Source organism: Mus musculus, chromosome 12 (assembly GCF_000001635.26).
Source record: "Mus musculus strain C57BL/6J chromosome 12, GRCm38.p6 C57BL/6J".
Taxonomy (NCBI): Eukaryota; Metazoa; Chordata; class Mammalia; order Rodentia; family Muridae; genus Mus; species Mus musculus.
Window position 1 is genome coordinate 54,088,798 of NC_000078.6, and position 24,902 is coordinate 54,113,699.

The 24,902-nt window shown below is 45.8% G+C and overlaps 1 long non-coding RNA gene across 5 annotated transcripts in view; it reads right to left on the minus strand.

Moving 5' to 3' along the window:
- Positions 1–2,646: 2,646 nt before the first annotated feature.
- Gm35818 overlaps positions 2,647–24,902 on the minus strand; it is a 50,474-nt gene continuing 28,218 nt past the window's right edge. For 2 of the 5 annotated variants that reach the window (XR_381603.2, XR_872756.1), the window contains 4 exons: positions 18,431–18,632; positions 14,309–14,429; positions 13,867–13,947; positions 4,297–4,483 (listed from right to left, as the gene is read on the minus strand). This is a non-coding gene — a long non-coding RNA (predicted gene, 35818). Of the gene's footprint in view, positions 2,858–4,296; positions 4,484–13,866; positions 13,948–14,308; positions 14,430–18,430; positions 18,633–24,902 lie in introns of those variants that run through there. The other 3 variants (XR_872758.1, XR_872757.1, XR_872759.1) reach the window with 3 other exon arrangements.

Consider the following 24,902-nt stretch of genomic DNA (forward strand, 5'->3'; position numbering starts at 1 on the left):
GTCAAGGAAAAAAAAGAGGAGGGGGAGGGGATTAGGAGAGAGGAGGAGGAGATAGGAAGAGGAGGAGGAGAGAGGAGAGGAGAATTGGATTTCCAGTCTCCAAAACCATGAGCTAAATAAGGTTTTTGTTTTTCTTTATAAAGAAACCGGCTTCGGGTATTTTGTTATAGTAACACAAAAAGGGTTAATGACAACACCAGTCTGGAGGGAAGCAAACTGCATGATTAACATTAACTTTCTTCTCCTGGCAGACAATTAGGAAAAACCTACGAAAGTGGGAAAGTAAACTACAGGGCTGATAAAAGCTAGCCAGGGTCATCTCACCTGGCTAGAGGCAAACACTTGAGTGTGTCTGTGAGAGCGTGTTCAAACTGGATAAACTGAGTGGCAGGGTCAGACATAAACCAGCATCCTGAATGTGGGTGGCACCAACACATATGCTGGAGGCTTCCTGGTAACAAAAGCAGACAAAGAAGAAAGGTAGCTGAGAGCTGGCATTCCCCATGTCCTGGCCAGCCATAACACTGAGCTAAGAAGTACTTGCCATGTTCTTCCTGCCATGATTGGCTGCTCTTCTGTGTCTGTGAGGAAACAAATCTCCCTGACCTAGAAGTTGGTTTGCAACGTATTTGTCATAGCAAAACAAAATTAAATACGGGAGCAGAGTGAGGACTCTCAGTTTGATCATTCTGTCCAAAAGACACCATGCGCTCCCCAACGACAGGCAGTGCATCTGGGAGAGAGCAAGGAAAACCAGAGCCCTGGGTTTTATGTCAACTTGACACAAGCTGGAATTATTTGGGAAGAAGAAATTTCAAGTGAGAAAAGACCACCAACAAATTGGTCTGAGGACAAGTCTATGGGGCATCTTCTTGATTGATGGTTGACCTTAGAGGATTCGGCTCACTGCAGGTAGTGCCACCCCTGAGCAGGTGGTCCTGGGTGGTGTAAGAAAGCAGGATGCCTTGGGAAGCAAGCCAACAAGCAGCACTCCTCAATGGTCTCTGCTTCAGTTCCCTCAGGTTCCAGGAGCCTACCTTGACTTCACTCCATGATGGAAGATAAAATTAACCCTTTCCAGCTGGGCAGTGGTGGCACACTCCTTTAATTCCAGCACTTGGGAGGCAGAGGCAGGTGGATTTCTGAGTTCGAGGCCAACCTGGTCTACAGAGTGAGTTCCAGGACAGCCAGGGCTACACAAAGAAAGTCTCGGAAAAAATAAATAAATAAAATAAAATTAACCCTTTCCTCCTCAAGTTGCTTTTGGTCAGAGTATTATCTCAGCCATGGGAATCAAACTGAGACAACAGCCAAGATCACATGACCTCCGTCTACTCTGGGCTCACACCCAAGACCCTGCCACTTCCTCACATTAAAGAAAGCAGCAACAGCCTCCCTCACATTATAGATTTGAGGAAATGAAATGAGATATCACAGGGAAGGATTTTTAAAGTCATCCACACCGGAGCAGAGCAAACAGAAGAATCCGCACACAGCTTCCCAGGCAGAGCCGGGATGGAGACAATGAAAACTGAAAGAATCCAGCCTGGAAGTCTGTCCACACACCAAGCAGAACCAACCGAAGTAAGCAAGTGTTTGCAACTAGAGTTTAAAGACAAAGTGGTAATAGGTGAGGGTGAAAGGAGATGCAGATGAAAGAAAACACACTGAAATCCACAACCACATTATAAAATTTACAGCAAAAAAATAGAACTGAAAAGAACAAATGAGGTACTTCTGGAAATTCATTCCAGAAATGGGAATGGCTCAGGATAAAAACACTGAATACACATGGAAATTAAAGAGAATCTAACAGACACTGGAAAAGTAAAAGGACTTTTGGGGGTTTTTATCATTATTTATTTGCTTGTTTTGCTTTGTTCTGACACAGAATCTTTCTCCATAGTCCTGGCTGTCCTGTCTCTATATAGACCAGGCTGCCCTGAACCAGTGATTCAGCCTATAGAGTCTGGTATCAAAGGAGAACCACCACAGCCCACGCCATAGCTTTAAAAGAGTCTTAAATCTAAGATATTTAATATACAGTACATACTTATAAGCTAGGGATGAATAAAAGAATGTACAATATACATAAGTGCATTACTCTAAGTGTATTTATGTACTGCATGTGGCGCAGCACAGTTATGTGTTAAGTATACACAAGAAGTCATCTAAAGAGAATATCAACCCCAGAACCAACAGGGTGTGTCCTGCCTACATCAGGGAGCACACAGGTTCTGGGGGATCATACAGGACAGCACTTTTGCAGTAAGAAACAAGACGAGATCACGCTCTAATCAAAATGAAGACAAATCCTAATAGTTTTATAAGACTTCAATAATTTTTTTTAATAGAGAATTCTTCAACATCTGGAAAGTCAAATAAACATCACCTTAAGAATGGAAAGAAACATCTGACTGGCTTCAAATTCCTGTACTGAAAGATTTCTGCACCCACACTCAGAGTTAGTGAGAGAGATAGAAAATGTGCATATATCCCATACATACCCCCAAAAAGGATAAATTTCATTTTTTTAAATCTTAAAAAAAAAATTAAAGGAAGGCATTTTAATGCAGGAATATCCAGCCTTAGTAAGATTGGATGTTGAACAGTAAACCCACTGAAATATTAATTCAATACTCTTGCTGTCCTTAATTTGAATTTATTAGCATCTATGACAAAGATGACTAACAGATGCTGCAGGGTATCGGAGAGACAGGAAGGGTGGGGCGTCATCTCCTATTACTTCTTCTGCGTGTCATTTACTGGGAAACTTGAGTTATAACCTGGGCAGCACACAACTGAACGGCTGTCTGAGTACTTTCAAGCCTTTGAGGGGTGCTTTCAAAATCAATCTCTAGGAGCAAAAGAAGATGTGTTCCAAATTCACCATCTTAGTCTTGTTTGTACATTTTTGTTTCTGTTAAACTCAGCAGACTTGAACTAAGTATTTATAGAAAAGAATCTATTATGATTCTATGTCTGTAAAGATTTTTTTAATATCTGAAATTTTTAAAACAGCCTCTATAATAAGCCCCATATACCCACATGGTAGACAGCTTTCTGCCACTATAGCAAAACTCCTGAGTGTACCTGATGGTAGTGGTTTCTTATGCTTCATGATTCTAAAAGGTCCCTATGTCTATGTGTGTGTGTGGGGGGGGGGGGGGAATGATGTGTCTATGTGTGTGTGTGTGTGTGTGTATGTGTGTGTGTGTGTGTGTGTGTATGTGTGCGTGAGTGTGTGTGTGAGGGATGTGTGTGTGTGTGTGTGTGTGTGTGGTATGATGTGTGTATGTGTGTGTGTATGTGGTGTGTGCGTGTGTGTATGTGTGTGTGAGTGTATGTGTGAGGGATGTGTGTGTGTGTGTGTGTGTGTGTGTGTGTGTGTGTGTGTGTTGTGTGAGAAAGGAAACAGAACCCTCCCTGGACCAGGAGGGAAAGACCAGGATCCCAGAAGCCCCTTCAAGAGCAAACCATTTGAGTCCAGCTCCCCTAGTAGACTCACTTTCACCTCTGTCTCTGTAGAAGCTAAGTCTTGAAACATGGACCATAGCAGCCCTCTATCTAACTTGCTGGGAGCTAACATTCACTTGTCTTGTTTCATCCACCAACCATGCACATATCCTGTAACTAACTCTTTTTTAAAAAGTGTTTATGGTTGCCACCCAAAGATCAGGCTTTGTATGGACACCTTCACATATCTATATATTACACTTTGCTCTTATTACCTCTCGATAGCGGCTTCTCCGGAATCCTCTGTCCATCTCTACCCCGATAGCTCCATCCTTGCTTTAATTGCTTACACTCTCCACTGCCCACTTTGCTTCCCTTTAGAACCCATCATCCCCTCTCAGTGTCCCACTGTAAGTTCTTGTCCTACATGTGTGTGTATGTATGAATTTAAGTTCATGTCTCCCATGACAGAAAGCACATGCTTTTGGTCTGACTTGGACTTTATCCCAGCTGCACCCCCTTCTAGTTACATAGCTTCTCAAACCCCCATTTTCCTAATCAGGATGCTGGACAGGGTGGGTCAGGGGTCATACAAGCCTCAAGGTATTAGCTCACCTCGGTGCAGTGAGCATTAAGGGAAACCTGCAGGGTTCTGACCAATAAATGCTACTGTTATCATAGTATCATGATAAGCAACATCCCCTGACACCCTGATCTTCTGCTACAGTCCTGCTAGTTTGGAGAACTCTCTATCTGGCAGATGATGAAGCCAGGGCAACACCGCCTTCCTCTCTGTTTGACCTGGATGTTGACAAAGGATACCCTTCCAAGACCCTTGGGCAGTGCTGCACAGGTTCAATAGTTGCCTAATGGCAGGCACACAGCATACCATCCAAGATGCTTCTAGAGAAGTATGTGGCAGGGCACACCTGTAATGGCAGTACTGTGGTGGGAAGACTGTCAGGCCCTGGGACTTGCTAGCCAGATAGGCTGACCTACTTGGGAAACTCCAGGCCAGTGAGAGACCCTGTCAAAAAAAAAAAAAAAAAAAAAACAAGGCAGGAGTTAGAAAGATGGCTCAGTGACTGAGAGCACTTGCTGCAGAGGACCTGAATTTTGTTCCTAGTATCCATATCATGTGGTTCACAAACCACCTATAGCTCCTGTCCCAGGAAACCCAACATCTCTTCTGGCCTCTGTAGGCACCTGCTGACATTCCTTTGAGGTTTTCTGGGAGTGTACATACATACACTCAGACCCACACACATACACTTAAAATAAATAAATCTTGGGAGAAAAAAAAAAAAAACAAGGTAGATGGCTCACAAGGAACAACACCTAGAGTTGACCTCTAAAGTCCACGTGCACACACACAGATCTCCATGTACACACACACACACACACACACACACACAAACACACACACAAACACACACGAAGTTCCTAGACTATATGGCATCCCAGAAATGGAGTGTTAGCCTTCCCAACTATATAATCTATTGGAAATGTTTGTTCCCATGAAAGAGTGCGTTAATAACCAGGAGCCAGGGCGCCTAATTAGCCGTACAGCATTATGCAGGCAGCTTCTCCCCACAAAACGATGTCTGATGTGGAACTGTGACCCTAACTTCTCTGCCAGCTCGATGCTCACTCTGATCAGGTGCCTCCCACAAAGCTGGCAGAGATGGCCAGAAGCCATGGCAGTCTAAAAACACCTCCACAAAGAGCCTCTTACCATCAGAGCTGTCACATTTGACTGGAAAAACAAAACTCTTTGTCGCTTCTAATAAGGATGAAGAGCCTAACGAGGTAATGACTTCTTTTCCTCCCCCAGCACTAATCTCAAATACAATAATGCCTAAATACGATTTTTATGCTTGGACATTCTACTGCTGACTCAAAAGTGAGCTCTTTGTTTGTACCTCAGTCCACAGCTCAGAAACCAAGATGGGGGGAGGTGGATGTGCTGGGGGAACCGCCCTCCCTCCTGCCTGAAATGGCTTATGACAGACGAGATATATGATGAGGTGTACAAAGCCCTGGTGATAATAGCTTTTCTTATTTATCGATTGCAAATAAAATTCACAGAGTGTGAAGCTGCCAACTACAGTGGCAGGAGCTGGGCTGCTGGGAGGCCATCGGGAAGTGTGTGCACAGCTCAGAGCTAGGAAGGTCTGGTGGAGGCCAGGCTAGACCTGGAGATGGCTGAGCCTGGTGGCAGCTGCCCACTACTGCTAGCCTACTAACATCCTGGGCAGAAGGCGCAGTTGCCTTCCTGCCTCTGTCTCCCTAGGCAAGGGAGAGGTCCCCAAATTTAGAACCAGCTGCTGTACCACTTCTGAGCAAGCTATGAGACTGAACAGGAGTTGGTAGCCCTCCTGGCCTCTGTGTTCTTCCCTGTGAACTAAGAGGCTATCCTCAGTCAACAGACAGCCAGCTACACAGAGCTGGGAAGTTATGGTGCCAAGATGGGCAAATGAGCGCACCAGCCTTGCTGGAAAGAGCGGGCAGGTAGGTTTTCAATCTACTGCATAGCCAGCACAGTGAAGAGAAAGCCTGCGGCATCTGAAGTGCAGGACATTCCCTGTGTCTGTTATGGATCTCATGCTAGACCCCACACTCCAAAGCCACACTGTCCACACACACTACAAGATGTTCACCACAAGAAAAAATGGGCTCAAAATCAACAAAAACAGAAACCGGACTCCCAGGAGAAGCCTGAGAAGGAACAGAAGGGATGGTAGACCCGAGGGCTCATTTGCATATGGCTGGAAGCTTTAAATGCTCCTGGAAACCAAGCTGCCCCTCTCTGGACCTTCTCTCCTCTCTCGTGTCACTACTCAGATGGCGCAAGAGAAAAGACCGACTGGCTGTCAGCAGTTCATACGGTGACAGAGCTGAGAGCCCTGGCCCCTCTTACTTGCAGTGTGGGCATCTCTGTAACATGTCCTTTGTATTTCAAGATCTGCAGAAGAACCGGACAACTTCTCTCATCGGATGAGGTCAGGCCCACCTGTGTGGAGCATCCTCTTGATTAAAATCAACTGATTTGCCTTGAAGATTTCTAGGACCTTCATCATGGAACCCAAGCAGAGGAATCACATCACTCTCCTCCTTCAGCAAGGTCATATGTGTATGCAAGTCGCTGCCCTGCCCCCATTATCCTCTCTCTCCCATCCCCCACTCCCTCTGAACCTCTTCTTTTCAGCAGTCCTCCCTCTATTCTTCATGTTCGTGTCTTTTGTTTGTGACCCATGGGTGTGAGTTCCTTGGGGTGGCAGAAAACGACTCCCTTTCCCTGAGTACCCCTTCACTGACAAGAGCCCTCCAGGAAGAGGTGGCATGTCCTGAGCCCCTACCCATCCACCTCCATCATTTGTGGGGATGCAATTGTACAAGCACATGGCCATCTTGGACTCCACCAAAGGATCCCCCTTCATACCCTTTCGTATGGTTACTACTTGGGTTTGAGTGACACATGTTGTATAGGCTAATTGCCATGTGCTCTTTGAGTTCATGGAGAAGTTGGCTATAGAGACAGGATTGCACATAAACACACACCGTGTTTTCTCAACACAGCCTCCAAGGCCCCTTATCCAAACATGGGTGGGTGTGCCCCCCCCCCCCAGCGGGTGACTGTGACACGAAAAGCAGAGAACAAAACAGCCCGCACTGTACTCTTGAGAGCATCTGGAAACTTAAACATTCGATTCTCTGGCTTACCTCACACAAGCGGGCCTGCAGTGGGCAAGAGCTGCCAGACATTCAGCCAATGGGAAGCACTGCCACAGAGAGAAAGCTCAACCGGGAACACCAGCTGACTGCCTCATCTGTCCAGTCAGCTTTGCTGGATGCTGTGAACATCCAGTTCGAAGATGTTTTCTGCTATTTGGTCTTTTAGTCAGAAGCTTCCCCTGAGAGGACCCTGTTCTGCTTCTGTCCTCTGCCCTCTGTCTCTCTGTCTCTCTCAATATCTCTGTGTCTCTGTCTCTGTGTCTCTGTCTCTCTGTCTGTCTGTCTGTCTGTCTGTCTCTCTCTCTCTCTGCTACTTGATATTTACTCTTTTACTTTGGCTTGCCGTATATTTAATAAATTCACTCATTCAAGACTGAAAGACTCATTCATGTGTGTGGTAAATCAGTCTCCAGACCATAAAAAACAGTTGGTTTCAGTTGTAGAACTTTTGACTCTTGCTAAAGGAAAATCTTCTAAAGAAATAAGCCTTCCCCCGTTAGAACCATCAGTGTGGTACCCAGGTTCTGTCTTGTTTATTCTGAGGTTGGGAACTGAGAGTTATGGAAAGGGTTTTACCTCTATCCTAGCAAGTTTTTTTTCAAAAAGAAACAAGATTTATTTTATGTGTGTGGGTGTTTTGCCTACACGTATGTCTATGTACCTTGTGTGTGTCTAGTGCCCAAGATGGCCAGAAGAGGGCATTGGGTCCCCTGTAACTGGAGTTACAGACTAGTAAGAATCCTGTGGGTGACTCTGGGCCTCTGGAAAAGCAGACAGTACACTTCTGCTCCAATCTTGCAATCCCTGGTGCATCTCTCCAGGGTGCAACTAGAAGAAGGTGCTGTCCTAGGGCAAGGCCAGTTTCTAAGAACGTGGCTGGGTGAGCCTGAGTTTAATCACATAGTGATTATCACTTCTCTGCTATTAAATATTCAGAAAGTTATTTGAGCTTGGGGGTGGGGCTTTGCTCGCAGACTGAGTCTGCTCTGAAACCTATGACATGATAACTTCAGCCAGCAACTGTGTATTGGACACTTGGACCATGCTCAAAGGGAACCATACATATTCTTATTACAAAAAGATAACTATGTGAGTTGATGGACACTTTAATAATCTTGACTGAGGTGACCACTTCACACTGCATACGTCAGTGTTTATATTATAGATAAGGTTCTGTATTGTATGTGTTCACAATTTCTCAGTTGACATCTCTAAAGTAGGGGGAAAGAATTGCCAGAGGTAGGATCTATGAGAAGTTTGCATCCCTCCCATGTGGAGGCTGCAGGTGGAGACTGCACTGGTTGCTCTCTTTGGGGTTAGCGTTCTGCAAAAGCATACACAATAAAGCCTGAGCTAACTTTTTACATTCATACAATTGATGTGTGAAAGAGTCGGGGCGGGGGGGGGGGGGAGAGCTGTGGACACTGTAAATCAGATCAACCTCATCTGGAAGCCCTGAAGACACCAAGTCAAGGAAATAGAAGTGGCCATTTTCAGTTAAAAGACGAACAACAGTGGCTGGGCGTGGCAACATACATCTTCCATTTCAGCACTCAAGTTGCAGAGACAGAGGCAGAGGCAGGTGGATCTCTGTGAGTTCAAGGCCATCCTAGTCTACATAGTGAGACCTTGGCTCAATGAAGGAAGGATTGGGTGGGAGCACATCAGCAACCTTAAAATATTTTCAATATTCAAAAAGTCAATTTGGAAAGACTTTGAGCATACATATAGCCAGTGAGTGAGGTGCTAAATAAATCATGAACCATGTTTAAATCCTTTAAAAAAAAATGGAAGGCAGGCTGAAAAGATGGCTCATAGGTTAAGAGCACCTACTACTCTAGCAGAGAGCCTGTGTTCCGATACTAGCACCCAAATAGCAGCTCACTATTGAGCTCCAGTTTCAGGGAATTTGATGTCCTCTCCTGGCCTTCATGGGCACCTGCATGCATGCCACATATGTACACACATAGGCAAATACACACACACACACACACACACACACATGATCAATAATTAAACCTTTAGAAAAAAAAGCACTTCATGCATTAAATCAGACTCTGGTCTATAGATTCATGTGTGAGTCTTTTCAGCAAAGATTTGGATGGCAGAGCAAGAACGTGGGTTTTCAGTTAATAGTGAAAGTCTCCAGACAAGAAACAAATTACAGAGAATAAAACTCAGGATCACAGAAGGTCCCAGCCAAGGCTGAGCTCCTGTAGTTGCGATGCAACTGCTGGAGCACTGATGAAATAAACCAAACCAGGTGTAGAAGCCCACGCCTCTAATCTCAGCAGATTAGATAGCTGGCAGATGTCTATGAGTTCCAAGCCAGCCAAGGATATGTAGCAAGACCCTGTCTTTAAAAAAAAAAAAATTAAAATTCATCGTGCCTCAGAAATCAGTGTGCAGGCTTCCATTCATGACTGACACACACAGTCGTTATTCATTCGACGGAGATTTACTGGGTGGTTGACAGGCTGGCAGAGGGATGCCAGAAAGATCTCTATCTTCCCTAAAGCTTATTGTCCAGTGAAGACTAACTGCAGCTCAGCCAAACTGTTATCAGAGGCAGTTCTTACTTATTGGAGATCTTAAGCCAAAGATAATGATAACCAGCATTTTCTGACTGATCTGCAGATAGCCAGCCGTTCACGTTCTCTTCCCCATTCAGTCTTCCGCTGGCTAATGCTATCCCAGGTCCTGAAGGAAGATGCCAACATCATATGCAGGTCATTTCCTACCGTGGTTCCTGAACTTTCTGCTGTCAAAGCTGTGCTGCCACACCAGGCTCAATTCCTCACTGTTGCCTATCAAAGCCTTAAGCCTCTAAGATGGCACTAGAGTGTGGTCTGCTGGAGTTTTCGGCTGGCTGCTATGTTCTTATGGGCCATGGGTAAGGGAAGCTACAGGATGCCTTGGGCAGAGACTGTGCCTGCCTGTCTGACATGCAAGGCGACTCCCACACCACTGCCCTGCCTGGATGGAGCGGACACGCCTTGGGTTGTGGGAGAATTTGGCCGCTAGAGGGCAGGATGCACATTGAGCAATCCCCACAAAAACAGGGATAGACCTTTGTAAGAAGACAAATTGCAGGCCTCCTTAAGGAGCCCAATGCTGGTAAATGTTTGCTTTGTTCCCACACTGACTTTTACAACAGAATATAATACATGATATTCCCACGTCAAGCCAAAGTGATGGGAAGAATCTTCCTTGTGATTGGCTCCCATTTTTTTCTATTCTCAGAATTGCAAAGCTTCATATAGTTCAATTAAGAGATGAAAGACCAGAAGCTTGTTATCTTAGCATCTTTCATGAACTTTACAGTACAGACTAAAAGAGCAAACACCCACAACCTAATGTCCATGGGATAATAAATCCCAAGGGCTTGGGTATCAGCCAAAGGTTCAAATCCTGGTCCAAATACTCACCAACTTTGACTTTGTTCAAGTCTCTTAACCTTCATGAACATCAGTCTCCTCATCTATAAATCAGAGCCTACCCAAGATGGTTTATAGAATGGGGCAGGTGTTAGATGAATTGCTAAGTACGAACACTTATAGTCAGCACGCTTAGCCTAGGCTGCCATCTGTAATGGTCATTGTTAGCAGGATAGAAGTTTAGCTGTACATTCTAAAGGTTACCTTGTCCTCCTATTGTCACAAATCTCCTGTGGTGCAGCCATCACCTTCTTCTCTGTTACAAATCAAGAGGTTTCCTTCCTCAGACAAAAGGCCAGCCCTTCAGTCCACAGCCCAGAGTCAGTCACATTCTCCCATCTTCCCTGGGAACTGGACGTCTCTGAACAACACCACACCTGATTGTACATCTTCATCTCTCTCCCTCCACCCACCCACTCACCTCTCCCCTTGCATTCCCAAGTTTAAATGTAGCTGAGCCTATTTTGTCTCAAAAGAAAAACAGATAAGTAATGGCAAAACCTCCATAATAGCTGTGGTGATTTGAATATGCTTGGCCCATAGGAAATGACATTATTGGTAGATGTGGCCTTACTGGAGGAAGTGCAACCTTGTTAGAGGAAGTGCGTCACTGTGGAGGCGGGGCTTTGAGGTCTCACAGGTATGTTCAAGACTGGCCAGTGTGATCCAGACCCTCCCACTGGCTTCCTTTGAATCAAGACGTAGAACTCTTGGCTTCTCCAGCACCATGTAGGCCTGGAAGCTGCCATGTTTCCCGTCATGATGGTGTCTACCATTCCATTTCGCTTCTCACTTGACTTTCAACAGTGGTGGCATCTGAATCAGCAGTTTGGCACAAGTGTCCCTCGATTGCCACAACACAAACTATTCTTAGGTCTGTGGTTCCCCTACCTTTTCTGCCAAGTTGGCAGATGCTGGGAACCTCCAGGCTCCTAGACCATCTTTCCTCTCTTATCTACTTATGATTGGTCCTTAGGGTCCAGTTCTCTCTCCATGCCCAGTGTGCCCCTTTGACACCTTAGCATCACCTGAACACCTGGACTCATCACGCTCAAACTGAACATGCTTCCTCCTCCCTGTGCCCTGCCCATTACACATGTGACTCTGCTTCTCCATCATGCTCTAAGGGTGAAGCAAAATCTGCACCTCATGCAGCCATGCAGTGAGGTCAGAAATTTCTAGAGCATTCTTACTGCTTTCCTTTTCAATTTGCATGCACTTGATGTTCTTTCAGAGGACCAGAGTTCAGTTCCGAACACCTATATGGAGCAGTTCCCAACTACTATCTATGACTGGTGTACCAGGGGATCTGAAGCCTTCTTCCAGCCTCTGTGGGCATTCACACACATGCACACACACATATACACAGAAGGTGTTTTAAATTAACTATTTTTTTAAATTTCCATCTCAAAATCCATGCTCCAAAATGCATCTGGGTTTGGGAGTGTAGCTTAGTGTTGCTGCTTTAGCACAGCTTAACATGCTGAGGTCCTGGACTCAGTGCATGGGCCTCTCAAAAAGTGAATGGAATGAGCTTACTGGGCTTCTTGGTGTGCCAGACACTGCAGGGATTGGAAAGCTGAATAAGTCACAATCCCTGCCCTGAGGACGGTGCAGCCCCAGGAGCAGGACACAGCTACGACCATCAATGTAAAGTGACAGTGTCATCAACAGCTGGAAGATGAGCACCTGGGAACCTTAGAGAAGGAAGAACTGAGCAGAGGCCAAGAGAGCCAAGGGCAGACACAAAAAGGAAGAATGGTGGCTCTTCCCAGACTGTGTGGGAAGACAGGCCTCTGGGGGAGGGAAGGTTAGGAGATATAACAGCCTGGGAGTGGGTCAGGAGAAATGTCACTGAGGCAGAAGGGGGTCAGACCAATACCCACGTACACCCAGAAAACACACCCTGGGTTGTAAGAAAGTGAAGAACAACTATAACCGGCTATTCTTTCAAAAAAATTCCTTCCCTGCCCATCATGGAGGTCCATGCTGCCCAGCACTCGGGAGGCAGAGGTAGACAGGTCTCTGTGAGTGTGAAACCAGCTAGGTCTACCTACTGAGTTCCAGGCCAGCTTGGACCACATAGTCAGACTCTGTTGAAAGAGGAAGGAAGGTTGGGGAGGAGAAACCAGAAGGGGAGGAGGTGGGGCGGGGGGGGGGGGGAGGACAATTGTTCACTAGCAAAGGCAAAAGCGTAAAAGAAGCTTGGGAATTTAGCTTTCATGATCACAGGGAGGACCAGGGATGGACATAGCCCAGCTGGAGTTAGGCACAAACAGTCCCCAGTAGCCTAGCACCAGTCATGTGACAGAGATCCAGGAAAAAGATAGCATGGAGAAAAAGACCTGTTTACACCTTAGGCTCAGCTGGAGAGCCCCTTCCCCAGGACCCCAAGAGTAGCCTAGGGACCAACAGAAGGCAGAGCACCCAGCCCTGCTCTCAGCCGGAGCCATAAAGAGAGTGGCACAACGGAAGCTGGTTGTAAAACTTAAGCAGATCAGACACCATAAAATACTTTGTAATGCGCCATTGAGGCGGCCAAATAAGAGGCTTGAATAAATTTATATTCCAATTGCTAAACATTACAGTCAATTTAAAAACCCACAAAAGTTTTGCCGAACAACTGTATAACTTAGAATGGATCTGTCGCAGCATACAGTCCCTAATAGACGAGACATAAAACAGTCACAGCTAACTCCCTCTCACCTGCTAAATCATCTTGAAATAGTTCTGCTAGCTCAACTCTCCCTTTTTCTTCCTTTCAAAAAACACTGTAAGGTAATTCTTAGGTTAATGTGAATTTTATTTATTTATTTATTATTTATTCACCTTTTTCCCCCTCCAGACAGAAAGTACTAAAAACTGTCAGAGCCAGGGATTTATTATGCCTGAAGCCCTGCCTTCCGCCTCTGGTGAAAGCCCTCTGCCTGTTTTGGGGGTTGTTTCTCATTCATTAAGCTTTGGTGAGATTATCAGCTCATGGCGGCTGTTTTATAGATGTTGAAATTGCTAAATATGCACATACGTGGTCATATACTGACATGCGTAGGCAAACATGAACATGTACACACACACACACACACACACACACACACTCGTGCGCGCGTGCACACAAGGCCCAGTACCAAAGGGAAAGCAGATGTGCTCTGACTGACAGGCTCCCTTCCCCACTCTTCTGCTCCATTCCAAACCACTCAACCTCTGTCAGAACTGAAGGAAGCAAGGAAATGCCACTCACCCAAATTCTGTGGCTGTTCCGCTCAACTAAAGAAGCCATTTCCTATCTCATTCAGAAGGGTCATCCGGAGATCTGTAGTATCTATTAGCATATCAAAGCATCAGAGGGCCTCCAGCCTTTCTCAGTACCCATGGTTCTTAGCCTTTCTCACCCCACCTTACCCTAAACTCCAGCTCATGGTCTTCCTCTTACACTGTCTTCCCCTCTCCATCTCCTTTCCTATACCTCTTAGTCTGCTTTGTTCTCTCTCTCTCTCTCTCTCTCTCTCTCTCTCTCCCCCCCCCCTCTCTCTCTCTCTCTCCCACCCCCTCTCCCAGGCTGATCCAGTCTGCTGGCCATGTTTAGTCTCTTACTTTCTCTCTCAGCTCTGAACCCTTCCACACTCCTCTGGCTGTACTGTCCTTCATATCTACAATAAAAACCTTCTTCTCAAAAACCATACCTTGGAGCTTCCATGTCCTCAGTCTATGCAATTGCCGGTTGTGAAGCCTCATACTGCAGTGAGATATCAGCGAGAACCATCTTTGCCTTGGGTGTGTTCCCATTTCAAAGCCAAGAGTTATCTCGAAGAGAAAAAATAATAACAATAATAAGATAACGGTGGCTATCCCCATTGTTCGGCTGTTGTGACTGAGATCTAGGGAGGCTGACACTTTGTTAAGTATGACATGTCAAAAGACACACATAGAATCAGTGCTCCAATTTCTCTGTCCTGTGAGGAGAGCTGCGATGGGACCTGAGCAAGAGCGGGCCCATTAGAGGGGGTGTGAGGAGGGACAGAGTAGATTACCGGGTTTTTTTTTTGACTGTTCCATTCACAATCAAAACATTTCTACTCCTTTCTCCTAGTCAAGGTCCATTTTCTGTGAAAGTGGGATTGTAGTAGAGGTAGAACATTATACTGCAACAACGAGTATCTCTTTGTTCCCATCTTGGGGTTAGGGGTGGCATTCACAAAGAACTGGCTCTTGAGACACAAATCCACCCCTGAGACAATAAAGAGAAGCTGAAAGGGAAGAGAGGAGGGGTGTCTCCTAGCACCACGTAAGACATGGCTGCAGGGGCGGTAAAACCTGTAGGCTACGTTATGGTCTGCACACCAGACAAAGTATCCTAGTTAGAGCTACTACTGCTATGATGGAGCACAACCAAAGCAAGTTGTGGAGGAAAGGATTTATTCAGCTTACACTTCCACACTGTAATCCATCACAAGTGGGGTATCTGGAGGCAACAGCTCATACAAAGGCCATAGAGGGGTGCTGTTTCTGTTGCTGTGATGAAACATCATGACCAAAGCAACTTGGGGAAAAAAGGGGTTGTCTACCAATTAAGGTAGAATTCTACCTTAAGTGGTTAACTTCTCTGAGCCTGGCACAAAATGGAAGCCTCCCTTTACCAGAAGGGCCTCCGCTCTTCTGACCTTGTCTGGGGAGCCAGAAACCCCACACTCTATAACTAGAGAAGGTTGAGTAGTCCTTGGAAGACCTATAAGTTCAACTTCCTCTTTTCCCAATAAGAGCCCACACAGCAAGTACCTGGGATTTCTGGAATACCCCTCCATGCACATGAGACAGAATGTTATAGAACATTAAACGCTAACCAATGGTTTTCATTTACCCTGAAAACTTCTTCCCACTCTCCAAAGTCCATACAAAGTCCTGATTCACCGGGAATAAAATGTATGCATACAAGCCTACCCCGTATAAAGGTATGCACACAAGCTAAGATCATTTCAGAGAGCTGTTTCAGAGAAGGCCTTTGTAACACTAACATCCTCAGAGAAGTGTGTGCGTATGCGCACACACACACACACACACACACACACACACTCCCAGCTGGCCTGGGATCCCACAGAACCCATTCTGAACACCACTTCATTCTTCCAGCCTGAGAAGGAGAAAGTGAACAACTTGGAACCACACTTGGACCCTAAAACAAATATCACAAGGGTTTATTTGGGTTACACCTCTACATTGTGGTCTATCACTGAAAGAAGTCAGGACAAGAACTCAAACAGGGCAGGAGCCTAGAGGCAGGAGATGAGGCAGAGGCCACAGATGGGTGTTGTTTATTGGCTTGCTTCTCATGGTTTGCTCAGCCTGCTTTCTTATAGAACCCAGGACCACCATCAATCATTAAATAAGAAAATGGCCTTCAGCCGGGCGTGGTGGCACATGCCTTTAGTCCCAGCACTAAGGAGGCAGAGGCAGGCAGATTTCTGAGTTCCAGGACAGCCAGGGCTACACAGAGAAATCCTGTCTCAAAACAAAACAAAACAAAACAAACAAACAAACAAACAAACAAACAAACAAATGGCCTTCAATTTTCTGAGATTTCCTCTTCCCCTGAGACCCTAGCTTGTGTCAGGATGACATAAAACTAGCCAGCACTCATGGGTTTCTCTCAGAGTGGAAAGTGTGAGGATGGACAAAAGCAGACAGGGTGGCACGCCTCATCGAGTGGCACGTGCTTTGCCAATGCGTAGCCGCTTCCTTTCCTGTGTGGTTTAGGAATCCAGGGCCAAAGAATTGAGAATCACAACAACAACAACAACAAACAAACAAACTTTAAAAGAACTGAGTGTGGGGAGCCAGGTGTAATGATGCTGCCTTTAATCTCAACAGAGGCAGGCCAATCTCTGACAGTTCAAGGCCAGCCTGGTCTCACTTTGTAGAACCAAAGAATAAAAAATAAAAATAAAAGGGGGGGGACTTAGACAAGATCACCCAAATGAACTAAGACTAGCACTCTGACTTCCAAAGAGTATAATAAGAAGGTCTAAGGACATTGCCTAGAGAGGCACACCCTGTGAGAAGACATGCAGGGGACACAGGACCAGTAAGAACAAGGCTGCCCAAGTTGCTCTGGATCAGACTCGAGATGAAAACCCCCAAGATGGTGCCTAGGGATAGAGGGGAGGGGCTGAAAACAGGACTCTGGTAGCAGAGGTGGGGCCATACTGATTCGGGATAGGAACAACCACGAACTTACAAAAATAACCAGAAAGATGACTTCCCCAAACTGCAAACTCAGCAATTCACGGATGTCATTTTTTTTTTTTTTAAGCACTACTTCCATAAGCTTTCAAGAGCCATTAATAGAAACGGATAGTTGGAATCTAATCTCTTTTGTGCCACTTGGGGGCAACACCTTCATGTTTGATTTATTGAGACTCTCACCTCTGTTTGCCTTCTGAAAGACAGAAGTTGCTAATCTGAAAGCTTTCTTCTCTTCTGTAAGTGGTTACAGAAAATTCCCAACCTGATAACGACAGAGAGCACTGGACATTTTTATGTATTTATTTATTTAAAATCAAATCATTTCACCCTCTCCTCTGGACCAGGCAAGGTGAATGTCAGCTACAAAGACTGGCTTCTAGGCAGTCCCCCGCCACAGGTCAGAGAGGGAGTTCTGAGCATAGGTAGGCCTGAGGCTGAGGCCACAAGCTGAAGAACCCATTGAGACTATCAGCAACAGGAAGTCCAGTCTATGCTAATCTAAGATAGGCAGTGCTTGGTGAGTCCCAGGGCACCCTTAGAAGAAGGAAACACGAGTCAATTACTCCTGAGACATCAAGTCGGTGTACAGGGCAGCAGCCACCATGGAAATAGCCAGAGGCCTAGTGGGTAACCAGCAACAAGAAGCCAGGGCCCCAGACAGAATGAGACTCAGGAGTCCAGATGCAGGGGATAAGTATTCTGTCTACTTATGGGGCTGGTTCTAGGCCTGGGCCCTTTGCAAGTGATCATAGCCATCAGTCTCCTGATTACCAGAGCGTCTATCTCTACACACTTCCTTGCCACAAATGGAGCTAATGGTGGTTTGTCTAAAACAAGCCTTGGCCCTTCTTTGAGCCCTTCATCAAAGGACACTGCCAACACAGACCAATGAGGAATCTCACACCACAGTAACAACTCTGTCCCGCCCATCATTTGCACCAATTGGTCCAAGCTTTCCCACTTTAGACCCTCCAACCCTCCACTGCCAAGGCTAAGCCCTCGCCATCTGTCTTAGTCAGGGTTTCTATTCCTGCACAAACATCATGACCAAGAAGCAAGTTGGGGAGGAAAGGGTTTATTCGGCTTACACTTCCATACTGCTGTTCATCACCAAGGAAGTCAGGACTGGAACTCAAGCAGGTCAGGAAGCAGGAGCTGATGCAGAGGCCATGGAAGGATGTTCTTTACTGGCTTGCCTCCCCTGGCTTGCTCAGCCTGCTCTCTTATCCAAGTCCCTGACCATAGAACCCAAGACTACCAGCCCAGATATGGTCCCACCCACAAGGGGCCTTTCCCCCTTGATCACTAATTGAGAAAATGCCTTAGAGTTGGATCTCATGGAGGCATTTCCTCAATTGAAGCTCCTTTCTCTGTGATAACCACAGCTGTGTCAAGTTGACACAAAACTAGCCAGTACACCATCTCTTGTCACTACAGGAATAGGTTACTACTTGGTTCTCCATTCCAGTGATCCCCAAAACTGTCTACACTGCCATCAGAACGTTCATTCTGGCTTTATATCCCCTCCTGCTTCGTAAACTTGAACACAGTGAAGCATAGAGCACCTGGCAGAGATCCGAAGGTTTGGTGTACTCCTCCCATTTTCCATGTGTTCCTCCAGGAACTGCTGTGTCCACTAGATCCCTCTGCTGTCCTTCTTGGAGCTTAATTCCTTCTCATCTGTGTGCCCACTGTTCGTAGGCTGCAGGCTTCTCCTGTACTGCCCACTACATGGCCGGATAGCTGTTAGCCTCTGTGTCATTGCCTCTGTAAACAGCAAGAAACAGGTTCTCTTCTTGTATGCCCAGTAGCTACTCTGAGTAGTAGGTACTCAGTCATGGTTACATCGATTCAGACAAGACCCGGGAACCAAAGGTGATAGGGAAGCTAAGGCATAACTGACGGGGCTAGAGTTTATTTTATGCCTGTTCTACAATATTGCAAATGAAATGCTTCTTACACAATATTGTAAATGACCACAGGGAGTGAATAAGGATTCAGAGGTAAATTCAATTTAGTTTTGCTTACTCTTTCCAGAGAACGAATGCAGCCTGTCTGTAAGCTGAGCTAAGAAGCTACATATTTGCCTCTTCCCTCTTAGCAATAGCTGCTTAGGAGAGAGAGAGAGAGAGAGAGAGAGAGAGAGACAGAGAGAGAGAGACAGAGAGAGAGAGAGAATAGAGGACCATATATTCTGGAGATCAAGTCTCAAAAATCAAAAGAATACATGAAATCAAGGCTAATCTTAGTTTTATTTCAAATCACAGCTACAGGTAAGAAAAGATAAACACTGGGGCAGGGAGATGACTCGGTCATTAACGTGCTCACTGCACAAGCATGAGGATCAGAGGTCAAACATCCTCACCGGCATAACAAACCGAGCATGGTAGAATGCACCTATAATTCCAGCCCTGGGGAGGCACAGACAGAAAGAAAGATCCCTGAGGATCAGTGCCAGCCTGCCTAGTCTAACCAGTAAACCAGATCTCAAAGAGAGCTCCTATCTCAAAAACAGGATGGATGGCTCCAGAGGAATGACATCTGAGGTTGACCTCTGACCTCTACACGGATTTGCACATAGGTGCACATGCACCTACACACACAAGACAAATAGCATACAGTAAGATGTTAATGATGCATCAAAACTAACATGTCAGGCTGGAGAGATGGCTCAGTGGTTAAGAGCACTGACTGCTCTTCCAAAGGTCCTGAGTTCAAATCTCAGCAACCACATGGTGGCTCACCACCATCTGTAACGAGATCTGATGCCCTCTTCTGGTGCGTCTGAAGATAGCTACAAGTGTACTTATAATAATAAATAAATCTTTAGGCCAGAGCAAGTGGGGTCGACTGGAGCGAGCAGAGGTCCTGAATTCAAATTCCCAGCAAGCACATGAAGGCTCACAGTACAGCTTCAGTGTACTCATATACATTAAATAAATAAATAAATAAATAAATAAATAAATCGTTTTAAAAACCCTAACATGTCTAGGACTTTCTAGGTGCCATATGCCATGCTATTACCTGATTTCATCTTTTCAACAAATCTGTGAAATATCAACCTCCTCTCCAACCCTGATTTGAATCTGATTTAGAGCTGGCTTCATTTGCATACAACACAGACACTGACTAGCACAGCTCCATGCATACATAGATGGTTCCAGAACTCTCCAATGCATATCCCAAACAGAGGGTTGATATCCAGACTCTGTCTCTCCAGAACATAAACTCTTAGTGCTTCATTAGTATCTATAGCTTGGGTTCCCAGTAAGCCTTTCTGTAGTTAGTTAGTTAGTTAGTTAGTTAGTGATTTCTGTATCTTTAACTGGAGACAGTTTGTGAGCCACCTCTCTGTTGCTGTTTTCAGAATGAAATGAAGGAAGAACTAGCCTGGGTTGTGGGAGCATGTAATGAAGTGCCTGCCATTGTAGGGAAAAACTGGGAACCCTGCAGAAGCCAGTTGTAATGGAATACTTGATATCATTCTGTGCTTATGGGTGACTCTGCAAAGCTGCCCAAGGTATTGAGTAGCAGGCATGGGTTAAGCTGGGGAAAAAACAAAAACAAAAACAGTAGAACCTGGCCCTGGGTCCCCAGTATGCAAGGAGAGAGTTGAGCAGAGGGGAGCAGAGGGGCCGAGCACTTGTCTTCCCTTCCTGAAGCTGTCCCAGCAGCATGAGACACTAAACCCTGGTCCTACAGGGGTGTCATTGGGCAGGGAGACTGCTGTTTCCCTAGGTGAAGAATGTGTACTACATTTCCAGAGGACCTGAATTCAGTTCCCAGTACCTGCTTCAGTGTCTCACAATCACCTGTAAGTCCAGCCCTAGGGGACACCAGGCCTCTGGCCTCCATGGGCACCTGTACCCAAATGCATATGCTCTCATGGCATATGCACCTAAACACATAGAATGAAATATATACACACAAACACATAGGCCTGATGGGGCACATCTCTAATCCCAGCACTCAGGATGCAGATGCATCTAGATCTTTGTGAGAACCTGTCTCAAAAAGAGGGGCAGGTGGGAGCAGGGTGAGCAATAGAAGACAGCTGGCTCCCTCATGCAGGGTACCAACTCATGTGAACACACACATATACCTGAGAAAAGAAAAACCACAAGGGGAAGAAAGAGATGGAAGAAAGGAAGGGGGAAGATCTTCAGGGAATCTCTCTGCGACCTGGGGCACCCCTAGAGGCCCTTTGAGTAAAGCTGTGACTTGGAGAACTGGCGGGACTTTCCACTGGACAGCCCCACTAAGCTCTCTGCCCAGGGAGGGTCACAGAGAGTCTGTAGTGTCAGTCGCAGGAATTCAGCCAGCCACACAGGATCACAGGAGAAAGAACACAGAGGACTTGACAGAGTTTTGAGTATTCTTCAAACAAGCTTGAGATGGAGGTAAGTCTCCCCAGTCTTTCCCCACTGCAGATGGAGTCCTACACCCTCCCTAGTTGAGCCTGTACCTGGTAAGACTGTCACCCCTGAAGTGGAGGACACCTCGGTGTGAAAGGAGATTGGAACCCTTACTGGGAAGCAAGGGACATTTAAGAAGGTCAAGAAGGCGGCCCTTGAAACCAATGTCAGCGGCTTCTGGAAAACAGACCGAAGAACATGAAGGAAAGCCATAGAAACTTGCTCATGAGGCAACTGTAATAATCATAGCAGAAGGGACATGGGTGTCCCTGAGCCCAGTGATTAGAACTCTAAGGTCACAGAATGGACAAGACCAGGTGACTCATGGGGAAGAGGAAAAGGGGGACTCTGGTTCTGGCGTTCAGGGTCTGAACTGAATGGACAGCTGTTTGTTAAAAGGGAAATCTGAGAGGTGAGGCAGAGGCCAGGAGTGTCCTCTGTGAGCCCAGGGTGGAGCCACCACAAAAGGCTGTCAACATCTCAGAGGGAACTGGATGAACCAGGCTTTGTCGGTTGGTCCCTGTACTTGTTAGCCACTGAGGGATGGGGCTAATTCTAAACCCCTTTTGATGCTCACTGCATCCCTCAGAGTGGCTGCTGACCAACTGCTGGCTGAGCAGATATAACCCTGAGCAGAGTGAAGGAAGGAAAAGATGAGGAACAATAGAAAAAATGAACAACATCGAAAGTGGATAAAAAATGGTACACAGATAGCCAGGAGTCAGGAAAACAGCACTGAGCACAGCAGCAGTGAGCATTCTGTGACTTGGGAAAGACACTCCCCTCCACTTTCCCCAGTGGAAACCATCTAAGAACTTAGAGCGCCAAGAAAGAACGAAAGAAGAGACCCCGTGATGAGTGAGGTGTTAAAATGACACAGTTGTGTAACAAGAATATATTTCTTCTCTCGTATTTACTGAAAATGAGTCTATCAGAACAAAGCTGGAACTCTGGCAAAAATAGATCATTTGAATAAAGTAGTTACCCGGGCCAGACCAGCTGCCTATGTGCCTGAGGCATATTGCCCACCCAGAAGCTTCATTTGCCTATCAAATGCCGGCTCCCTGAAGGAGTCAACTGGAAGATGGGAACTCTGGGGCCTTTTGTTTGGATTATCTCTGAAGCAGACTTTCTAAGAGCCAATAATGTATTCATTCCACTTATCTTCACAAACTTTGAAACTGGTGGAGAATATCAGAAGAAAGTTTCAGACTAGCAGTTCCTTGTTTGGGAAGAGGCAAGGGGGGGGGGGGGGGTTGGGGGGAGCACTGGCGATTACTTTGTCTCTGTGGCTAAACAAGCCAGCCTTTCTCACCTTCATTTGGAGGAGAGTTAGTACTAAGAGATCTAAAGCTTGTCGTTCCTTCATTGATCGTGTACTCCCTGGGTGAAAAGAAAACTGCTACCACAATTTTTTAAAGCCAGATTTGATTTTGATTTTGATTTTAATTTTTTTATTAAGTACTGCCAGGAAGATGAACAGTAGGCAGGCCCATACCTGGTATTCCCAGAGAATGTTGCTGAATTACATTAGACAGGCACTTATAAAGGCAAAGCCCACCTACTTCTGCTTTCATCCAATCAGGGGCAAGCAAACATCCTGACATTCTTCCTATGTGCCTACCACCTACGTGTGATCAAACACGTCCTGTGTGTGCAGTTGGCACAACCAATCTTGTTTACTGGAGTGAAAATTGGCTTATCCTACCATCCCTAGCATTCTAGTAAATTATCTGTCCCTTGGGTAAGTAGGGCTTACAGGTTAGAGGCAATTTTGTTTTGTATTGTTTTGTTTTGTTTTGTAGATCTTAAGCACAGTAATTTAATTTAAAACATAACTTTAGCCCTCACAGATACCCCTCCATGGCAGTTAATTTCCATTGCCGTCTTGACTGTTTTAAGAAAGAGAGGGGCTAGAGAGATGGCTCAGTGATTACAGCACTACAGATTCAGTTCCCAGCACTCATTTTGGTGGCTCACACCTGCGTATAACTCAAGCTACAATGGGATCTGACACCTGGTTTTCTCAGGCACCTGAACCCAGGTAGGCACACATGCAGGTACGTAATTGAGTAGGATTTTTAAAACCTAGAATGTTGGGGAGACATACCTCTGAGTGCATCCATGAGGGTGTTTCAAGAGAAGTTTAACTAAGGGAGGAAGACTCACCCTGGATGTGGAAAGGGCACCATCACAAGCCCGGACCCGAATTCTGGTCTGAGTAAAAGCAGGAAGGCAAGGAGGTAAGTTCGGCACTCCACTGTCTCTACTTCCTGGCCTGGCCGGATGTAAGCAAGGAGCCTCCTACCGCCACAGTGAAAGCCGGCCTTCCCCAGGAGATATTCCTTGAACCTTGATCTCGAGTAAGTTTATTCTGCTTAAAGTTGCTTCTTGCCAGGTACTTGGCCACAATAATGAGAAAATTATACTGGTTACAAAGTCCCTAGGAATTCTGGGTTCAGATATGAACTCTTTATCCTGGAGAGGCACCCTCGGCTCCATCCTCTACTCCAAGATCCGCATCTTGCCTCTTTTTCCCTACCCAGTGGTAAAATTAATACTAAATCATACTTTTGGTGTGTGTTTGTATGTGTGTGGCTATGGAGGCAGGGGGATGCCAGGAGATAGGTTGGGAGATGATACTAGCTTTGTATTGTTGTGTAATAAATTAACACAAATTTAGCAGTTTAAATGAACATACATGTATCATCTCATCATTTTATATGTATATACATGTTGGATATTGTGAGTCTACATGTATTTCATCTCTATATGTGTATGGAGGAGTATGCATGCACTTGTGCAGAGGTAGAGGCCAGAGGATAATGTGTGGAGAGCTTTTGGGGCCACTTCTAGAGACTTGGCAGGAGTTTAACATTGGGTGAGGACATGGAAGTAAGCTCTGGCAGGAATCTGACTTTGGGCTTGAACAAAGAAGTAGGCTTCAGGCAGGATTTGACTTTGGGCTAAGACAGGGAAGTAGGCTCAGATATCTTAGTCATCCTGATAAGCCTCTAGAAACAGTGAAATTGAAAGTATAACAACGTAAAAACTGAATTCTAGGCCTTTAGGCCCAGGCTTGGGAATGTGGCCTTTGTAAAGGTATGCTAATCATAAAAGAAATAGCGACATTCCTCCATCCACCCGCTTCCTGGGTTCAAAGAGTGCTCATTCAAAGAAAGTCACCCAGAAACTGCAATGCAAATGTGCTATTGTTGGGGGCTCTTAGAAGCTGTCTTGAGAGTTAACAATTACCAGGTATTCCTTGTGACTCTTGTAACTTTACACTTCCTTGTGACTTTTAACTGGTATCTTTGGTATCTTCCAACAACACCCTCCCCACTTCCTTAAGTTGTGGTTTCTTCCTTTAAATACCCCCTTACCCAGCTACTCGGGGCGCCACGGTCCTCTACCCCTGCGTGGTATATGACCACGGGCCCGAGAGCGCTCTCGAATAAAAAAATCCTCTTGCAATTTGCAGCAAGACCCGTTTCTTGTGGGTGATTTTGGGGTGTCGCCTCTCCTGAGTCAGAACGTGGGGGAGTCCTCACGTTGTGGGTCTTTCAAAATCAAGACTGTTTATTACCTTATTTGTTCCTTGACTATTTGTGTTTATTGCCTT